This window comes from Mobula hypostoma, chromosome 10, assembly GCF_963921235.1.
Source record: "Mobula hypostoma chromosome 10, sMobHyp1.1, whole genome shotgun sequence".
Classification (NCBI taxonomy): domain Eukaryota; kingdom Metazoa; phylum Chordata; class Chondrichthyes; order Myliobatiformes; family Myliobatidae; genus Mobula; species Mobula hypostoma.
The window spans coordinates 3,273,871-3,290,752 of NC_086106.1; the positions used below are offsets into that span (position 1 = coordinate 3,273,871).

At 47.9% G+C, this 16,882-nt stretch overlaps 1 protein-coding gene across 3 annotated transcripts in view; it reads right to left on the reverse strand.

Annotated features, from left to right (window-relative positions):
* The window catches only part of eml2 (EMAP like 2), a 172,890-nt gene that overhangs the window by 139,002 nt on the left and 17,006 nt on the right, over positions 1–16,882 (reverse strand). Inside the window, exon 1 of one of the 3 annotated variants that reach the window (XM_063059897.1) lies at positions 14,380–14,432. The exons of the other annotated variants lie outside the window; for them this stretch is intronic. The gene's annotated coding sequence lies outside the window, so the exon portion shown is untranslated. Of the gene's footprint in view, positions 1–14,379; positions 14,433–16,882 lie in introns of those variants that run through there. 3 annotated transcript variants of the gene reach the window in all.

The window sequence follows — 16,882 nt, forward strand, 5'->3', positions numbered from 1 at the left end:
GGATCACAAGGCTCGTACAGTAACCCTCCTCTTGGACCAAGGAATCAGTGAACCTTCCAGTATGTGACACACAAGTCAGCTATTCAACCCAGACAGTTGATGTCCCCATCCCACCCTTCCTCATCAGCACCACCTTTCATTCTCCTCTCCCTCCTGCTTGTCCTCTCTCCCCTTCAACTATACACGTCAACCATCTTTGGAGGCAATTCCACATTCTCACCACTTTTTGGGTATTGATAAAATAGACAGATGGAAGAGTACAGCACAGGAACAGGCCGTATGGCCCACAATGTTGTGCCGAACCAGCTAAAGAGCAAGTCAAAAACACCCAAACACTAATCCCTCCATGGTCCTTACATCCACGTGCCAATCCAAATGTCTCTTGAAAGCCTCTAATGTACTTGCCTCTTCCACCACACCAGGCAGCGCATTCCAGACATCCACCACTCTCTGAGTAATAAACTTACCCCTCACATCCCCCATGAACCCAGCCCCTCTCACCTTCAATGCATGCCCTCTGGTATTAGACCTGGGAAATTGATGCTCCCTGTCCACTCTGTCTACGCCTCTCATTAACACATAAACCTCAATCAGATCTTTCAGCCTTTGCCACTCCAGAGAAAACAACCCAAGCTTAACTAGCACATTCTTGCTAAACCAGGCAGCATCTTGGTAAATCTCTTCTGCACCCTCTCCAAAGCCTCAACATCCTTCTTAAAGTGAGGCAACCAGAATTGTATGCAATACGCCAGTTGTGGCCTCAGCCGAGTTTTATAAAGTTGCAACGTAACCTCTTGACTTTTGAACTCAATGACTCAACTAATAAAAGCAAGCATTCCATAAGCCGCCTTAAAAGGAATTTATTCCAAATTCCCAAGGTCCTTGGCTCCACCTTGTGTCGACAACCTCTAGTTATTCCCTTCCCCACAATTAGAAATGTTTTCCCTCCATCACCGTCTAACAACTTCAAAGTTTTGGAAATCTCTAACAGGTATCAATCAGCCTTCCTCTTCCTGACACACGCTTACATTTTTGGAACGATCATTGTAAACGGTATTAAGCTTTTCCCTAGCACCTCTATCTTTCCGACAACCCACTAACCAGAACTCTAGCTGTGATCAAACTATGGTTCCAAAGAACTCAATGAATTATTCAGAAAGAAACGGAAAGCAATAGAGCACCTCTGATGAACTCAGGGGAGTAGAATATGTACAAACCATAATTCCTACTTTTGTTCTAATTTCATTTTGTTTTGGAAGGTGCGTAGCTCGGGTGGTTGGTGGTTGGATTGAGTTGCTCTCCGATCTTGGCAATTTACTTGCAAACGTTTCTTCACCACACGAGGAGACATCGTCAGTGCCCTGTTGGTTGTGGTGTGTGCTCTGAATACTTGACTTTCAGGTACTTTTCAATCAGCTGTCTGGACATCATTTCAGAAACTTGATTATTTTATTTTGTTTAGAGATACAGCCCAATGCGCTGTCCAGTAACCCAGATTCTAGCATCTGCCGTCTCTCCTGCCGACGCATCGTGATGAACCTCTTCTGCACCCGCCCCGTAGCCTCCTCGTCCTTCCTGCAATGCGGTAACCCGAACCACACGAAACATTCCAATGGAAGTCTCAAATGACTCCGACGAGACTTCTTCCGTTTCCCCCGCCTCTCAGACCGGGCATCAAACGAAGCAGAATCTGCTCTGATCAATACATTCAAGGTATCGTCCTTGGCAAGATTAAAGATTAGTTTTAATTGTCACATGTACATTGAAACATCAAAAACAGTGAAATGCGTCGTTTTTGCATCCGAGGATGTGCTGGGGGCAGCCCGCAGGTGTCGCCAGACTTTGAGCACCAGACTAACCCTAACTGTAGATTATCTGGGGTTCCGAAGGTTGTCATAGCTGGGGGTGGTAGTGGGGATAAACTCCCACTGCCTATAAAGTGCTCCAAATGGCGTGCGTCTCTAACAGCCTCTGACAACCAAGTCCAACTCTCGGCCTTCACATGTGGCTTAGTTACTAGGCCCAGCGGAACTGTTTCTATTGACAGGAGAAGGGGCAAAGGCAGACAGACCACTGGCGCCTCAAAACCAGTTGCTTCGGGCAAGTGGGGCTCGTCAGCCTTGGACAGCAGCCCACCTAGGAGAAGGTAAACTCTGATTTTAAACCTCTGCTGCCTTGTGGTCATACCCACCCATGGGAAAGTCTTCGGGAGTAAACCCCGAGGAAGAAATCTGGAGCCGGGGTCCCTAAGGCAGTTTGATGTTGTTTACAACTTCACTCTGACAGCCTCTGTGACGACACTGGGGCCAAGCTGTATCAGTGTTTGCCTGTCCCTTCGACTACATTAGTGACGTGGAGAGGGGGAGCCCACTGCATGGACAACAGCCAGTTCTTCATGCCTTCTCGCCCAGGCTTGTACCCTGGAGAGGACACAGTCCACCAGAGGTGCAAACCCATGATCCCCTGGTTTTGACGGCTGTCCACTACCAGATATTCCAGACTGTGGGAGGAAACTGGGCCACCCAGAGGAAACCCATACAGTTGGGGAGAATGGATAACCTTCTCACAGACCGCAATGGGAATCGAGTCCCAATTGGTGATCGCTCGCGGGGTAAAGTGATCGTTCTAACTTGTCCATTGTCTCCACATGATTTTGACCCTCTTTCCCTCTTACTACCTGGTTTGCTTAACCAACTCCCCTACAGTCCAAAAGTAATTCCACCAGTGACCAACACCGAGGGTGCTTTGTCTTTGGAGAAAGGTTTAAGCCCACAATGTTCTGACCCAGACAAGAAAGTGCTTCCTAGCGAACCACAGTAAGCTCTCTAACAAGCCCCTTTCCGTATCGTAGCAGAGCATCAGCAATCTTATAGTCGCTCCAAACCAAGTTTGCTCCCGACCTTATGGTTACTGACATGGAGCAAATGGAAGGGATTATCCTCCAAACCACCACCCACCCCATCCCACCACTCAACCCACACCCCCAGTGAAGCCCATCTGTTTGGGTAATTTCCATGCCAAAATGTCACAGATGCATTTAGGTTGTGAAACCTACACCGCAGGAGACCACCAGAGACTCCAATTCAATTAGGTTTTCTGCTGCCGCCATCAAAGCCATTAGCTGCACGCTGACCCAGAAAGTGCTTTAGAAATTAAACTGCATTGAAAGGAAGATTTATCACATCAATCGATACAGAAGTAAAACAAATTTTCTTTTCAATTTAAGTTGCAGAAGAAGAAAAGAGACAAGTTGGAATTGAGAAGAATGAGGGGGGCCCCGAAAGAGAGAATGTGGAGAGGGTTTCCTGTGGTGGTGGAGTCCAGGGCTGGAAGGCACAGCCTCAGAATAGAGGGGCGTCCTTTTAGAACGGAGATGAGGAGGAATTTCTTTAGCCAGAGGGTGGTGAATCTGTGGAATTCGTTGCCACAGGTGGCTGTGGAAGCCGAGTCACTGGGTATATTTAAGGCAGAGATTGATAGGTTCTTGATTATTCAGGGCGTGAAGGGATACAGGGAGAAGGCAGGAGGCTGGGGCTGAGCCATGATGAAATGGCGGAGCAAGTTCGATGTGCCAAATGGCCTAATTCTGCTCCTGTACCTCATGGTACAAGTCAGCTTCTCATTGGGAAGGATGACAGTTCTAGAGGCAGTGAGGAGCATTTGGGCAGCTGGTCCTGGAAAGCCTTTGCTGGTAATATAATGGGAGCAACCAAGTGTATGTGTCTTATATTCAAAACAGCTGCTTGATGATCTAATAGGGTATTTCTCTGCCCCTTTACTCCTTCTCTGTCCACTTTCACCTCCCCTACCCATCACCCATACCTTCCAACCAACACACACACACACACAAAGTGCTGGAGGAACTCGGCAGGACAGGCAGCGTCTATGGGAAAGAGTACAGTCGATGTTTCAGGCCAAGTCCCTTCGGCAGGACTGGGCAAAAAAAGATGAGGAGTAGATTTAAAAGGTGTGGGGGGTGGGTGGGGAGAGAGAAACACAAGGTGATAGGTGAAACCGGGAGGGGGAGGGGTGAAGTGAAGAGCTGGGAAGTTGATGGGTGAAAGAGACACAGGGCCGGAGAAGGGGGAGTCTAATAGGAGAGGACAGAAGGCCTTGGAAGAAAGAAAATGGGGGAGGAGCACCAGAGAGAGGTGATAGGCGGGCAAGGAGATAAGGTGAGAGAGAGAAAAGGGGACGGGGAATGGTGAAGGGGGAGAAGGACATTACTGGAAGTTTTAGAAATTGATGTTCATGCCATCAGGTAGGAGGTGTTCTTCCTCCAGTCTGAGTGTGGCCTCATTGTGACAGTGGAAGAGGCCATGGACTGACATATCGGAATGGAAATGGGAAGTGGAATTAAAACGGGTGGCCACTGGGAAATCCTGCTTTTTCTGGCAGATGGAGCGTAAGTGCTCGGTGAAGTGGTCTCCCAATCTACGTTGGGTCTCACCAATATACAGGAGGTCACACCGGGAGCATTGGACACAGTATATGACCCCAACAGACTCACAGCTGAAGTGTCGCCTCATCTGGAAGGACTGTTTGGGGCCCTGAATGGTAGTGAGGGAGGAGGTGTAGGGGCAGGTGTAGCACTTGTTCCGCTTGCAAGGATAAGTGCCAGGAGGGAGATCAGGTGGGGAGGGACGAATGGACAAGGAAGTTGCGTAGGGAGCAATCCCTATGGAAAGCAGAAGCCCCTAATGTCTGGGTTCATTTGTGTAAACCTCTTCTGGACACTCTCCAATGCCAGCACATCCTTTCTAAGATAAGGGGCCCAAACCTGCTCTCAATACTCCAAGTGAGGCCTCACCAGTGCTTTATAAAGCCTCAATGTTACATCCTTGCTTTTATACTCTAGACCTTCCAAAACAAATATGAACATTGCATTTCTCTTCCTTGCTGGACATGCACGGAGGATGGAAAGTGTTCAAGGAGCTGGCCGGATTTGAACCCGGGACCCCTCACCTCGAAGTCCACTGCAGATGCCACTAGACCACCAGCTATTAACTGCATTTGTTAAAATGCGTTGTCTCACTACCAAATGTGCGTCTCGCTTAAAGTAAACTCGAAGTTACACCCGCAATTCGGACTCCTGTATCTTCCTTTGAATGAAATTAATGTTTTGTAGTTACAAATCCTAACAAGTTTACAGCTTTATTCCTTCTTCCAGATTGCATGGCGATTTACTTCTCTACACTGTAAATACTGTATATCATGGAAATTGTTTCTCTTGAGCAGACTTCAGGGCTTCTGCACACAGTCTAGCTGGATATTTCGATACAATACTCCTGGTACTAGTGAATATACTGTCCATTGTTGGAGATGGAAAAAAGTCCTCTTTACCTCTTCCAGGACTGGGAACCCACTGATCTAATTTTTGACCAATCAAGAATCCATCAACCTCTGCTGCCTGTGGCAAAGAATTCCACAGACTCACCCCTCTCTGGCTAAAGAAATTCCTCCTCATCCCCGTTCTAAAAGGACGCCCCTCTATTCTGAGGCCGTGTCCTCTGGTCCTAGGCTCACTCATGATAGGAAACAACCCCTCCACATCCACTTCGATAGGTTTCAACGAGGTCACCCCTTATTCTTCTGAATGCTGGTGAATACAGCCCCAGGGACATCAAACGCTCTTCATATGACAAGCCATACCAAGCTGGGATCATTTTTATGAACCTCTATATCCTGAGAGAACCAACACATTAACAAGCAAATGATTTTCATTGTGAATGGGCATTACATTTGTGTTTAATTATTGATTATATAGTGGTTACACCATAAAAAGGTTATTGACTGCACGAGTTGGAACATAGAGGAGTACAGCACAGGAGTAGGTCCTTTTGCCCACAATATTGTGCCAAACTAATTATTACAATGGTGCCTGATTACACTAATCCCCTCTGTCTGCACATGGCCCACAACCCTCCATTTTCTGCATATTCATGTGTCTGTCTCAGAGCCTTTTAAATACGCCTGTCGCATCTGCTGCCACCAACAGCCCCGACGTCCCATGCCAAGCACCTCCCCCTCTGAAAAATAATTGCCCCAGACATCTCCTTCCAATGATCCCCCTCTCACAGTAAATCAATGTCTCATTTTTTTTTTTGACATTTCTACCTTGGAATAAAAGATTCTGGCTGTCTGCTCTATACTTGCCCCTCAATTTTATAAGGGTTCTGGTCAGCTGCGTTAGACAGCAGGTGGAGCGATGTCACCGCGCAGGGAAATGGGTTCTATCTTGACCAGGCTTGTTGTGCAGGTAGACCTTGTGAGCAATTTCAAGTTCCTGGGTGTCAACCTATCAATCCTGTGCTCAACATATCGACGCGGCTACAAATAAGGCATGACTTCACCTGTATTTCACTGGGAATTTCAGGAGATTGGGATGTCACCAAAGGCGCTCGCAAGTTTCTACAGATATACCGCAGAGAGCATTCTAACTGGCTGCATCACCGTCTGGTATTGGGGGGAGCGGGGTGGGGGGCTACTGCACAGGATGCAGGGAGTAAACTGCAGAGAGTTGTAAACTCAGTCAGCTCCATCGTGGGCACCAGCCTTCCCTGTATCCAGGGCAACGCCTCAAAAAAAGGGTGGCATTCATCATCAAGGACCCCCATCACCCAGGAGCCTGGGACAAGCCCTCTGCTCACTGTTACCATCAGGGAGGAGGTACGGGAGCCTGAAGGCACACACTCAGCGATTCAGGAACAGCTTCTTCCCCTCTGCCATCTGGTTTCTGAATGGACATTCAACCCAAGAACACGACCTCACTACATGTTTTACTCTTTTTGCACTACCTATTTAATTTTATATTTTATATATATACTCTCACACCTTTTACTATATACACACACTTCCTACTGTAGTTTAGAGTTGTTATTATTATGTGTGGGGGCAGGTGGTCAAGTGGTTAAGGCATTGGACTAGCTACCTGAAGGTCGTGAGTTCGAGCCGCAGCCGAGGGAACGTGTTGTGTCCTTGAGCGAGGCACTTAATCACACATTGTTCTGCAGCGACACCGGTGCCAAGCTGTATGGGTCCTAACGCCCTTCCCTTGGACAACATCGGTGTCGTGGAGAGGGGAGACTTGCAGCATGGGCAACTGCTGGTCTTCCATACAACTTTGTCCAGGCCTGCGTCCTGGAGAGTGAAGACTTTCCAGGCACAGATCCATGGTCTCGCAAGACTAATGGATGCCTTTGTTATTTATTTATTATTATTATGTATTGCAATATACTGCTCCCGCAAAAATTTCATGAGATATGCCAATGATATCAGAATCAGGTTTAATATCATCAGCATATGTCATGAAATTTGTTAACTTGGCAGCAGCAGTACAATGCAATACATGATAATATAGAAAAAATAAGCAAATCAATCACAGTAAGTACATTTACATATATAAAACAGTTAAATTAAAAGCAATGCAAAAGCAGAAATAATAAAAGTGAGGTAGTGATTGTGATTCTCCCCATTCAGATTTACATTGTAAGAGAGTGAAATGTACCATTTGGGTTCACAACCAACACAATCTACAGATGTGCTGGGGGCAGCTCACAAGTGTCCCCACATATTCCGGCTGCAGCTTAATTTGCTACGGTGTTTGGCAGAACAACACAGCCCACAACAAGCAAATAAACAAGCCCCTTTCTTCCCTCCCACACACAGATAGTTGGACACTCCTCTGACTCCGGGGGAGGGGGCGCGGGTGTCCAGACTCTGTCTCCAGCTACCAGTCTGCAGGTTTTCGACACCAGACTTCGACTTCCAGAACTTCCTTTGGGCTTTAACCGCCAGTATGGACCTCGCGACCAGCTGATGACAGGACCCTGTATTTCAGGCTCAAACTCTGGACATATTGACTGACCGACCCTCGTACCGTGTGCACGCATGGACAGATATCTGATCCCAGGACCCACTAATCTAGGACTGCCCAATATCCACAGATGATCTTCGTCACCCATCCACATCACTGGCCTTCAAGGACAGAGCGGAGGTCTAGACTTCAACCTAACCTCCAACTCCCCCACATCCCTGTCCTTAATCCCTAACCTAACCCTGAACTCCCCTCTCTTCCCTAAAACCATCCCTACAAACCTAAAATCCCAACTGTCTGAGCCACGACCTCGGCAGAGAACACAGCTCCGTGCCATCTTGATCAAAGTGCCTAGGTTTACCCTACCTTTCCCCCTCCTGCATGCCACATGCTCCAGTCCCTTCCCGCATTCCAGAGAGGTACTGGAAGGTTAATTGGCCAAAATGGGTCACTCTGAGTGTGAGTCAGATGGGAGCTGGTGGGAGTGGAAGAGAACAAGTTGGAGAGACTTGTGGGAAATGGAGTTGATTTGGGAGCTACTGAGGATGTAATGGGTTGAGTGATCTTAGAGGCAGAGTATTTTGGGAAACCATTTCGGTCCGTGGCCTCAACTATTGCTATGATGAGGCCACTCTCAGGCTGGAGGAAGAACACTGCATCTGGGTAGCCTCAAGCCCAGGTCGCACGAACATCGATTTCTCCACCCTCCTGCTTCCCTCTTTTTCCACTCCCTTTCTGGTGCCCCCCCCACCCTCGTCCCTTCTCCTCTCCTCACCTACCAATCATTTATTCATTTATTGTGAGACAGTGCAGAATAGGCCCTTCCAGCCCTGTGAGCTGCGCTGTAATTGTTACGTGGTTATATGGTTAAAGCCTAATCACGGGATAGTTTACAGTCACCAATTAACCTGCCAACCGGTACGTCTGTGGACTGTGGGAGGAAACCAGGGCACTCGGAGGAAACCCCTGCGGTCACGGGGAGAACGTACAAACTCCTCGCAATGGAACCCAGGTCGCTGGTACTGTAAAGCGTCGCCATAACCACCACACTCCTGTACTGCCCGTGTTACCTCTCCTGTCCTTCCCTTTCTGCCATGGTCCACTCTCCTCTCCCATCAGATTCCTTCTTCTGCAGCCCTTTCACCTATCCCATCCCAGTTTCCATCTTCCCACAGATGCAGAATCTCTTTTGCTTATCATTTTGACTTTCTGTTTTGAGAAATCCGATGCAATTTGCTGGTGTCGAGCACAGAAGTCTTTTTTTTCTTTGAGGTGGAAAACCTCAGTCACGAGCAGAGAGACCCTAGAGGATTGTTAATTTTGCTGCCGTCACTCAGGGGAAAAGAATAACTTGCGTCTCAAGCTCTCAAACGAGAAAGCCATTCAAGGAACAGACGAGCAAGGAGCGGGGCTTTTATGCAGCAACAAGGGGGGACAGATGCTCTCACCTTCCAGTGCCCTGTGGCAACTCTCTGTGTCAGCTACGGGAGCTCGTAAAGCTCAGCTAATCTGACACAACACAAAAAGCTGCCTCGCACAGGACAACAGATGGTTGCCATGGCTTTAACAAACCCCGCCCCCTTCTCCCATTACAAACAAGAGACAACAGATGACATGGGGTCCGAGAACTGAAGGCCTAGTTTTGTCAACCTCAGTACACAGCAGAGGCGCACGCACCTGCACGGCAACGCCAAGGAAGCGGGTGGAGTGATTTGCGTCGGGAGGCGGATTGCAAAATGCCCGAGATGTGCTTCCTCGCTGCTGGGGCTACTCTGGGAACGGAAGGGTTAATGTACGAGGAGCCATTGAAGGCGCTGGGCCTGTACTCACTGGAGTTTAGGAGAATGGTGGGGTGGAATCTCACTGAAACCTATTGAATATTGAAAGACCGCGACAGAGTGGAGGTTGAAAGGATGTTTCCTACAGTGGGGGAGTCTAGGACCAGAGCGCACAGCCTCTGAGTAGAGGGACGTCCATTTAGAACTGAGATGATGAGGAATTTCTTTAGCTAGAGGGTGGTGAATCTGTGGAATTTGTTGCCACAGACGGCTGTGGAGGCCAAGTCGTTGGGTATATTTGAAGCGAAGGTTGATTAGGAAAGGTGCCAAGGTTACAGGGAGAAAGCAGGGAAATGAGGTGAGAGGGATAATAAATCAGCCATGATGGAATAATGAAATAGACTCAAAGACTGGAATGGTGAAGCAGAATTGATAGACCATATGGTCTAATTCTTTTTTGGACACAAAACATTCTGCAGATGCCAGAAATTGAGATTAACACATACAAAATACAGGAGGAACTCAGCAGGTCAGGGAGTACCTATGGAGAGGAATAAACAGGCAATGTTTCAGGCCGAGACCCTTCCTCAGGACATTGGGGATAGCAAGACAATCAAGTCCCGATGAAGGGTCTCGGCCCGAAACGTTGACTGCTGATTCCTCTCGATAGGTGCTCCCTGACCTGCTGAGATCCTCCAGCATTTTGTGGGTGTTTCTACTTAGCGACACAGCACAGAGTCGGGCCAAACAGACTGTCCAGACCATCCAGTCCGAACAGCCCGTCCAGTCCGTCCAGTCCGTCCAGACCGTCCAGACTGTCCAGACTGTCCAGACCAAACAGTCCATCCAGACCGTCCAGCTCAAACAGTCCAAACAGTCTGTCCGGTCCGTACAGTCCGTCTGGTCCGAACAGCGTGAACAGCCCATCCAGTCTGTCCAGCTCAAACAGTCCAAACAGTCTGTCAGGTTCATACAGCCGGAACAGCCATGCCAACCCAGCAATCCCCGACAAACCCAATTAACCCTAACCTAATCATGGGACAATTTACAACGATCAATTAATCTATCTGGTACGTCTTGTGGGAGGAAACCCTCGCGTTCCACAGGGAGAACATACGGAACGGCAGCACAATTGAACTCTGAACTCCAGAACACCCCGAGCGGTAACAGCGTCGTGGTAACAACATCGCGGTAACAACGTCGCAGTAACCGCTTCGCTACTGTGGCGGTTTTCTGTGTTACCATGTTTAAAGGTTTCTTAAGATCGCTGTAGCAGGGGGTGGGGGAGAGTGGGGATAAGCTCCTACTACCTATTATCGCTCCCAATAGTGTGCGCCTCGCTTGGTGACACCAAGTCCAGCTCCTGGCCTTCACCAAGCCCGGCGGAACCGTCTCTACAAACAGAAGAAAGGGTAAAGGCAGATTACTGGTGCCTTAAAACCAATCGCTTCGGGCAGATGGGGCTCGTCAGCCACGACTGGCAACTCTGAGAAGGAAAGCTCTCACCTCAAACCTCCGCTGCCTTGTGGCAATACCCACTCATGGGGGAGGTTTCAGGAGTAAACCCCAAGGGAAAAATCCAGAGCTGGACCAGAGGCAGTCCTATGTTGAGTTCAATACTGACTGGCAACTCCTGTGATGCTGCTGGTCCAAAGCTGTATCGGTGTCCGCCGTTCAGCAGATGCGTGGAGAGGGGGAGCTTGCTGCACGGGCAACAGCATGCTCTCCATATCGTACTGCCCTGGCTTGTATACCTAATCGCCAGGACCTGGTCCCAACTTATCGATGTAGTTATAAAGAAGGCAAGACAGCGGCTATACTTTATTAGGAGTTTGAAGAGATTTGGCATCTCAACAGACACACTCAAAAACTTCTATAGTTGTACCATGGAGAGCATTCTGACAGGCTGCATCACTGTCTGGTATGGAGGGGCTACTGCACAGGACTGAAAGAAGCTGCAGAAGGTTGTAAATTTAGTCAGCTCCATCTTGGGTACTAACCTACAAAGTACCCAGGACATCTTCAGGGAGCGGTGCCTCAGAAAGATAACGTTCATTATTAAGGACTCCCATCACCCAGGGCATGCCCTTTTCTCACTGTTACCATCAGGTAGGAGGTACAGAAGCCTGAAGACACACACTCAGCGATTCAGGAACAGCTTCTCCCCCTCTGCCATCCGATTCCTAAATGGACATTGATCCCATGAACACTACCTCACTTTAAAAAAAAATATACAGTATTTCTGTTTTCGCATGTTTCTTAAAATCTATTCAATATACATAATTGATTTACTTGTTTATTGATTATTATTATTTTTATTTTATTTATCATTTTTGTTCTCTGGTAGATTGCGTATTCCATTGAACTACTGTTGCTAAGTTAACAGATTTCACTTCGCATGCCGGTGATAATAAATCCTGACCAACGGAAGCCTCAGCTCTGTTTAATGGACTATAATTCTCCTCCATCCACCACCAAGTCACTTCCTCTCTTCTGCACTGCTGCCAAATTGTCTGAATTTTCACCCTCCGAATCATGTACAGGATTGCCAACCCTTGCCGGATGGATTCTGCTCTTCACAGGATCTCCCAGCACTCCCTCAAATAGCCTCCTTCCACACTGCTGAGATTTCCATCACTAATGCTCAAAACCAGCCAAAAGATAAAAGTGACTGTGTGGTCCATCACCGCAGAGGTTTTGATTGCTGGAGCACAGAGGCCCCCTGGGAAGATTACCATTGTTCCTGTAGACCCAGTGAAGTAGGGTACATATTTTAACAAACAGCATCAATCCAGTAAGTGTTTGTTCTAACCATATTGTACATGCTCAATACTCAGAAAATGCTGGAGAAACTCAGCAGACCAGAGAACAGAGTAAACAGTTGAGATTTCAGGCCGAGACCCTTCATCAGGACCTGCAGATTTTCTTGTCTATATATATATATATTTACACGCACACTTTAATAGGTACTTCTGCTCATTAATGCAAATATCTAATCAGCCAATCCTGTGGCAGCAACTCAATGCATAAAAGCATGCAGACATGGTCAAGAGGTTCAGTTGTTGTTCAGACCAAAGATCGGAATGGGGAGGGGGAAATGTGATCTTTGGCCATGGAATTTGATTGTTGGTGCCAGATGGGGTGGTTTGAGTATCTCAGAAACTGCTGATCTCCCGGGATTTTCACACGCGGAGAATGGTACAAAAAAAAACATCCAGCGAGCGGCAGTCCGGTGGGTGAACACACCTTGCAATTGAGAGGGGTCAGAGGTGAATGGCCAGACGGGTTCAAGCTAACAGGAAGGCGGCAGTAACTCAAATAACCACACGTTACAACAGTGGTGTGCAGACGAGCGTCTCTGAATGTACAATGCATTGAACCTTGAAGTGGATAGGTTCCAGCAGCAGAGGATCACGTTGGGTTCCACCACTAATAAAGTGGCCACTGAGTCCATTTTGCTTCCAGTAAACAATGTGTATAATTTATGTTCCTGATCTTCATCTGCCTTCTGCTTCTACGATTCTTTCTGCCCATGATGCCTCTACAAGATTTTTCATTGCGCCTGTGCATATGATAATAACCTTGACCATTGACTACTTACCCCGTTCACCTAAAGCTATCTCCATTAGAATTTGACACTTCTACCTTGGGAAAATAATTCTAGCCGTCTACCCCACCCATTCCCCTAATTGTATAACTTCTACCTGGTCTCCTCGTGGTCTTTGACACTCCAAGGAGAGCGACTCCAGTTTGTTCATCCTCTTCATTAGAGCTTTCCAGGAAATCTTCCGGAGCCTTATCGCTCAGAAAATCAGCCGCTCTGCCCCGTGTGGCCCTGTTGACTCAATCATCAGACCTGATGGTGCTGGTACCACAGGACGTACCCAGGTACCGAGAAGGGTCAGGTGTCCACAAATCGATCTTGTCCGTAGGTTACAAAATGCAAAAAAAATTCACCCGACTTGGGAATCACGCCTCAGTATAGTAATGGAGGTCGTAAAAATCAGATAACATTGGTAAGAGTTAATTATTTGAGGTGCAGAGGAAGAAAGAGAGGGTGAGGGCGGAGGGAGAAAGAGAACACGAGAGAGAGAGAGAGAGAGAGAGAGAGAGAGAGGAGAGTTGGAGAATGAGAGAGAGGAGAGGGTGAGGGGGAGAAGGGGAACAAGAGAGGGAGACGGAAGGGGCAAGAGGGAGGTGTGAGAGGGGGAGGAAGAGAGGGGGAGAGAGGAGGAGGGGGAGAGGGGAAGGGGTGGGGGAGAGGGGGGAGATTCGGGGTGTGAGAGAGAGAGGGGTAAGAGAGAGGGGTTGAGATGAAGGAGGGAGCAAATGGAAAAAGGGTAGGGGAGAGAGGGAGTGGAGATGGAGGGTGGAAGAGAGAGGGAGTGAGGGGGAGAGAACTAGTTCTGACATTCCGGAATGAATGTACAATATGTACAATTATCCAAATTTAAACTGAATGTTTTCGGAGCTCGAGGTGTCCATAAGTCATGCATTTGTAACCCAAGAGTGACTTGTGTGATGCTTATTTCCCTCTGTGCTCTGAACAGGCTTCCAAGTAGCCACTGAATTCTCCTTTCACAAAGATTAAACAACGATTCATTTTCATCAACCTTCAAGCTGGCTTTATTAAAATCATTCACCCTCCACTCATCCCCAGCCAGCAGGCCTCTCGACAATGATTATGAATCTGTGTTCTTGTTAACAGCCACCCTGCCAGCAGGGCAAGGTGCCCTTTAGTAGCTTTGAAGCAATTGGATAATTGCCAACAGAATCTTCTCTTACCTTGTCTGATCTGAACGGCAACTGTCTCAACTCCTGCAAGACGCAACCCTACTGCCAAATCAGTCCAGGAACACGGTAAATACACTGCCTTTATCTTGCTGAACAGCTGTGTGATGGGTAAACACATACTCAAGTAGAAGATTATACCTATATCACAGCAAAATATTCCAGACTAACAATTTGCCCTGCAAGTGACAGAGTCAGGGGAGCTAACAATTCACAGAGTCAGTCGCAGGGTTCAGAGAAAGGCCCTTCAGTTCTCAATATAAGTATCATTTACTGGCAATCAGTCTGTAGATTCCAGTGCTTGCCTGGATACCCTTAGCCAGAGGGTGAATCTGTGGAATTCACTGCCACAGACAGCTGCCGAGGCCAAGTCATTGGGTATACTTAAAGTGGAGGTTGACGGGTTCCTAGTTAGCGAGGATGTCAAAGGACACGGGGAGAAGGCAGGAGAATGGGATTCTACCTGATGGAATGTCGGAACAGGCTCGATGGGGCTAATGGTCTAATTCTGCTCCTATGTCTACTCTTTAAAAGTTGTGAAAATATGCGATCCGACACACACTGCATCTCACATTCCAGATTGCAATTCCTCTCTCCCCCTTCCTTTCCAGTCCTCAGGGAGGGTCTCAGCCCAAACTGTCGACTGCTTGTTCATTTCCCTAGATGCTGCCTGACCTGCTGAGCTCCTCCAGTATTTTGTGTGTGTGTGTGTTGCTCTGGATTTCCAGTATCTGCAGAATCTCTTGTGTTCAGCAATTATCTTGCTTCTTGTCGAAGATGTCGCTGCAGTTTTGGTCTTGAGCTTCCCTGACATGTCCCTTCCTTATGTGCAATGACACGGTGCTCTACAACCATCATTGTTCTTGGCAAATTTTTCTACAGAAGTGGTTTGCCATTGCCTTCTTCTGGGCAGTGTCCTTACAAGACAGGTGACCCCAGCCATTATCAATACTCTTCAGAGATTGTCTGCCTGGCGTCAGTGGTCACATAATGAGAACTTGTGATCTGCACCGGCTGCTCATACGACCATCCACCACCTGCTCCCATGGGTTCACGTGACCCTGATCGGGAGGGGGGTTAATCAGGTGCTACTCCTTTTCTAAAGGTGACCTGCAGGCTAGCGGAGGGTAGGAGCACCTTGCTCCTCCTTTGGGAGAGACGTGTCTCCACCCCAGCATCTGAAGCATACTATTAGTCTAATTATTACAACGATGAGACACCTACAGAGAGCAGGTGGAAGAGCTCGAGGCCAGGTGACAGGTGAATAACCTCTTCCTCAATGTCAACAAGACATAAAAGACGGTTATCGACTTCAGGGGAACTCTCACCATTCACATCCCTCCCTATACTGGAGACACAGCAGTGGGAACTGCAAGCAGTTTTAAACTTCCAGGAGTACACATCTCGCACAACCTCTCATGGTTCCAAAACACATCCTACACCAGGGGTCCCCAACCTTTTTTGCACGGCGGACCGGTTTGATATTGACAATATTCTTGCGGACTGGCAGACCCCGGGGGGGGGGGGGTTCAAGTAGGGTTAAACTCACCTCAATGTGTCTTTCACAGTTAGGGTTGCCAACTTCCTCACTCCCAAATAAGGGACAAAAGTAGCCGTCAAATTCCGGGACACTTTACTCCAGGAAAGACTACCATGACCATGAAGCCTTGCGCGGGCACCTGTGTGCGCATACGTGCGCATACATGACGTGTGCATACATGATGTGCGCATGCGTGTACGTGCCGATTTTTTTTCTACAAATCAGTTTTGGCTTAATCTTCCCGATTACACTGTACATACATTATTTCTACTTTATATAGGCTGTGTATTTATCATATCATTCCTGCTTTTACTATATGTTAGTGTTATTTTAGGTTTTATGTGTTATTTGGTACGATTTGGTAGGTTACTTTTTGGGTCTGGGAACGCTCAAAAATTTTTCCCATATAAATTAATGGCAATTGCTTCTTCGCTTCACAACACTTCATAGGAACGCTCTACCTTAGTGGGGGAAATACGGGACAGACCAATTTAGCCCAATATATGGGATGTCCTGGCAAATACGGGACAGTTGGCAACCCTATGTTCAAATTCAACAGTGCGTGACGGGGAATGAGGAAAGGTGCAGCTGACTTATATCATTTCCTCACGGCCCGGCAGCACATGCTGTGCGGCCCAGTACCGGTCTGCGGCCTGGTGGTTGGGGACCGCTGACCTACACAATGAGGAAAGCTGACGAGAACTGGACTAAGTCACGTCCTCCTACAGATGTGCAGTAGAGGGCGTCCTAACATTCCAAATCTCTGCATGGTATGGGAACTGCACTGCAGTGGACAGGAGTGACTACTGCAACAGATCGTCGAAACTACCCAACGCACCACCATCACCCGCCTATCTGCCATCAAGGACATACAAAAAGATGCTGGAAAAGAGGCAGCAACATCATGAAGGATCCCACCCACCCTGCTCATGGACCATTTGTCCCACTCCCATCAGG